Source organism: Sycon ciliatum, chromosome 2 (genome assembly GCF_964019385.1).
Source record: "Sycon ciliatum chromosome 2, ocSycCili1.1, whole genome shotgun sequence".
Taxonomy (NCBI): Eukaryota; Metazoa; Porifera; class Calcarea; order Leucosolenida; family Sycettidae; genus Sycon; species Sycon ciliatum.
The window spans coordinates 33353291-33358392 of NC_088644.1; the positions used below are offsets into that span (position 1 = coordinate 33353291).

General features: G+C 46.4%; 1 non-coding gene across 1 annotated transcript; it reads right to left on the reverse strand.

The window, feature by feature from the left end:
- Nucleotides 1-521: 521 nt before the first annotated feature.
- On the reverse strand, nt 522-627 carry LOC135811027 (U6 spliceosomal RNA). The gene has a single exon (XR_010552500.1). It is a non-coding gene; the product is annotated as a U6 spliceosomal RNA (small nuclear RNA).
- Between the last annotated feature and the right edge of the window lie 4475 nt (nt 628-5102).

Sequence of the window (5102 nt, forward strand, 5' to 3'; positions counted from 1 at the left end):
TGGAGGATGGCTGACTGAGCAGACCACTGGACCTCTGATGGCGGGTTCTCCTGCCAACAGATCGGACGAACAGTACAGACAACGTGGCACTAGCTTTCCCGTGAAGGCACCTCCAGGCAAACACTAGTAGTAGCTTGCGCTTGCCGAGTTCGCTTATCCGGTGCAAGCCGTGCTGCACCAGTAGGGGATGCACGGTTGTCTAGGGTGGATGGCAGTCGATAGTTGATAATATTTGGTGTACATTTGCAGAATGATTCATACTCATAGACCCTTTTCTCAGTTTCTCATTAAAAAAATCCGTTTGCGGGTTTTACGCCTCCCCACTTTGTTGGCCTACTATACTTGATGTCATAGGCACCTCAAAATTCACTTCCTCATCTTGTACTGTCGCAGATATACGAATCTCAAAATTGTTTCATCAAACTTCAACAAAATCTATAATAGTGAAGAAAAAACGTCTTTCAAGTACCATGCCCGGCGCCCGCATGGTGCCAAACACTTCACTGTAGCCTGGACTGGCAAAAAATATGGAACGCTTCACGAATTTGCGTGTCATCCTTGCGCAGGGGCCATGCTAATCTTCTCTGTATCGTTCCAATTTTAGTATACGTAACACCGAAGTGATACAACATTATTATCATCGGGGGTGGCTTATATACTGCCTACGCCTTTGCAAGTGGGTATGATCAGGAAACGCGTTACGGACAATACGAATGGACACTATAATTATAACCTAGGAATTTACCGAATGCATGATCTGCAAACAAGAAAGATTTCCTTGGCTTGTGGTGTCTCGCGTGATGCCCGCCTACTGCGTCGTCATGGCAACTGCCAGTGTAAACCAATCACAGGTCAGAATGTTTTAAAAGTTGCTGTTGACTTAGGGCATGAATGGTGTATATTTTGTAGACAGCATCCACGATTCTTGGTAGCAGCCTACCCAAAAATTTCATACGGCATTCAATTGTTGGTTGGTTGGTTGGTATATTTTATTTTACTTCGCCAGAATGAACAGGCATTGCTGCCTTCTTGCCTGGACAAGTGGATTGTCCAAGCTCTCACAAAAAGACGAAGAAAGGAAAGAAATATTACATGAGAGTGTGAAGCATGCAATCTTATAAAATAAAATAAAAAAATAAAAAAATAAAATTTCCATGAGAGTGTGACGCATGCATGATGAGAGAGGAGAGATAGATATAGATAGAGAGAGAGAGAGAGAGAGAGAGAGAGAGAGAGAGAGAGAGAGAGAGAGAGAGAGAGAGAGAGAGAGACTGCTTTATTGCCTGGACAAGTGAACTGTCCAAGCTCTTACAAAATGATCAACAGCAACGGCGACAACAACAGCGACAGCGACAACAACAACAGACCAACAACAACAGCAACGGCAACACCACAGCAGCAGCAGCAACAACAACAAGAGGGAGAGAGAGAGAGAGAGAGAGAGAGAGAGAGAGAGAGAGAGAGAGAGAGAGAGGGAGAGAGAGAAATAGAGAGAGGAGAGAGAGAGAGAGAGAGAGAGAGAGAGAGAGAGAGAGAGAGAGAGAGAGAGAGAGAGAGAGAGAGAGAGAGAGAGAGAGAGAGGAGAGGAGAGAGACGCTTTACTACCTGGACAGGGAATTGTACAAGCTGTCACAAAATGACCAACAACAACAACAACAACAACAACAACAACAACAACAACAACAACAACAACAACAACAACAACAACAACAACAACAACAACAACAACAATAACAACAACAGAGAGAGATAGATAGATAGATAGATAGAGGGAGAGAGAGAGAGAGAGAGAGAGAGAGAGAGAGAGAGAGTGTGTGTCAGAGACAGAGAGAGGGGGGGGAGGAGGAGAGATATGCGGATTGTTAAAATGGATTTCGACATGAAGTTAGGTACAGAGAATGTTAATATGGGTAAAGGCTGGGCAAGTCGAGAGCCGTGGCTAGAGCTTTAAATGTCTGCCCATCACCTTCCGTACGGACTGCAACTGGGAGAGCATTCCACAGAATGCTGCTAACAAACTGAATTGAACGACGTCCAGCAGGACCAGGGAGGAACGGAACTCTCAGCAGGCTTGACACTTGACCCCGTGTCGTCCTCAGCTGAGGTGTGGCAGGGTCGTTGATCGGCACGAACAGATTCTTTAACAGGGGACTTGTCTTGTCATTTAAACATTTGAAAACGAAGATGGCAAGCTTCTGGAAGAGAAGCTGTGGCAAGCTTGGCTCACCCAGTAGCTCGAGAAGGGGGGCAGTCGGGACCAGAGTCCTTTGCTGCAGGGTCGCTCTGACACTGGATTTTGACAGGCGGTGGAGTTTATCCAGGAGCTGCTTGGAAAGACTGGAGAAGAAACAGTTGGATCCATAGGACAGATGAGCCTGTATCATGCTGACATACCAGACTTGGCGTGCTCTTAGGCTCAGGGACCTGCCGTGTCGCCATAGCTGTCCAATTACTGGCCGGATCTTGCGTGTTACATGGCTGATATGTGGCTGCCAGGAGAGGTCATTGTCGATTACAACACCCAGGTATTTCGCAGATGTTGTTGATTCCAGGGATTGTCCTCGACAACGTACGTGTTCTTGAACATCAGCACCGCCTCTTGGCTTTACAAACAGAACTTGGGTTTTCTGGGCATTCAGAAGTAGGCCGATGTCATCTAGCCACTTGGCGAGGTTGGTCACTGCAGACGACAGAGACTCGCAGACTTGCTTGGGACACGCGTTGGAGCAATCGAGAGCGATGTCATCAGCGAATTCCTGATCTGCCACATCCGGAGGCATCGTTGACTTGACGTCAGCAGTGTAAATTACAAACAGGAGTGGGCCTAAGACACTGCCCTGCGGAACACCGCGAGAGCAAGGAACAGTCCCTGACAACTGATCCTGCAATTTGATCTGCTGTGTCCGGCCAGACAGGTAACTGCAGAACCAGTTGAGTGCAGTTCCCGAGATGCCTAGCTTAAACAGTTCGGTAACGAGTCGCTCATGCCTGACGCGGTCAAAGGCCTTTGACATGTCGACAAACACGATGCCGGTATACTTGCGCTCTGCCCGTGCCATTTGCCATCGATCAACAGCATACGTTAAGGCATCTTCTGTGGAGTGAAGCTTTCGGTAGGCGAACTGACCGTAACTTTGGTGTCTCTCCATGAATTTGAGTGAATTTTTCACCACACACTCCTGCCACTATGCTGGCCCTCTGGACATGACTTACAAGTTCTTGCGCCTCACTGACAGGCTTTTGAGGCCGGAAAAAATTCCGGCATAGTGCGACGGTGTAGGCCTCGACCAAATATGCTAAAAAAAAGAGCATATTATGCTCGTCGCATATCAGGGAAAACGTCCATAATATGCCAAAGATTTAGCAAGATATGCAAAAAGATATGCCAAAATATTCCAAAATATGCTCGACATAAGCAGGAAGTGTAGATCATTTCAGTAAAATTACAACCTTGGAATAGTCAATGGCTTCACGGCTATCATGCTTATGGTGCAAATCAAAACACATGCGGAATTGTATGGATGGGGTGTGTCCCCAGCAACAGTAGCGATAGTGTTCATCCATGGGGAAATGTAGCAAACGCCTCAACCATTCCTAACTCATCCATAAAAGGCATTTCTGAACGCATTTTGTTCATAATATGAATGTTTTGTCCTCATTTTCTTCAGAATATTTGAATTATATGCTGGCTTCATTCCAATATTCCCTTTGTCGCTCAATATGCCATATATGAACTGTCTCAAAAAATATATATATGCTGAACTATGCGCAAGCATATTTGGTCGAGGCCTACCACGGTGTGCGAGCCACCCAGGAGCCAACAAAATGCATTCACAAGTTTTTTTCACATTTTCTTGCCCATTCTGTCCGTGCGCGGGACCCAAACCTAAAAAAAGGTCCAGAAGCAGCCATGGGTGGTGGGATAGGGCCCCTCAACGTGGCCCTGGAATCTGTCACTACAGCACAAGGGGGCGTTGTCTCACAGACTCCCACAGACCGAAGTCAATTTTTGAATTTTTGAAGGTTTAGGGCGTGCTACGAGATCGTACCTTTGATACAACATCCAGTGCTGGTATGGGACCTCCACAGCAAGCCATTTCCACAGCGCTGCAAACCAAATCCAGGATACCCTCCAAACTCGGCAAAGACTACCACTCACGTTCCACTACTGCTTAGTACTGACTCCTACCTGACTTCTTGACACGACTCAAACTTGCCAAAGTCACTAAATCAACGTCAACTACAATCATCAAGCCACATATCTGCAACGTCACGAGGGTGCTGGCAAAAGTCCTGCTACACGGCGGTGGGCTTCGCCCGCCGCCGTGCAGCCCAGTACGTGGCTAAAACACGTGATTTTTTTGGACTTTTTTTGGACTTGGAGCAAATTTCTGCACACATTCGCGTGTTTCCAAGAGCGCAGCGTGGAGAGGTGGACGGTTAAGATTTATCATCACTGTGAGTGTAAAAACTCCCTAAAAATTTTGGTTATAACATTGATTGTTTTGGTTTCCTAATTTAGTGACGACTTTCAACTGATAAGTGTCACGACATTTCTCGCTACACATATCCTGGCACACACTGAGACACAGACAGCATTAGCAACAACACACGATGTTTTTGCCAGCTAGCTGGCCTCTGCGTACACCACAGACACACCCACACACCACAGAAAGATACAGATCACAGTAGTAGTGTGGTATTTTTCACTCACGGTGGAAGATGGAAGAAGAGCTTAGCATTGTGTATACATGAGCAAGAAGAAGGGCATGCCACCTCACACATATACATGTATACATGTACACGTATGTACCAGACCAACATGATGCAAAAAGTGAACCGCTGTGGTGAATGGGGCCGCCGGATAATTAACCAGCCCGAAGCTGGCGGAAAAAACCTCAGGACCCCGGCGGAGGCACAACCCTGAGGAAAAACCGGTTAGAATAACCCCATAAGATAAATGAACAAAACGTAGCCTGCAGGACCTATAAAGAAAGGAGAATAAAGGGGAGGGCGGGTGGGAAACTACAACGAAAAGAGAAAGACCACGATGAAGAGAAAAGTTTGAGAACATGATTCTACCATAAAATCACTTTAATGTT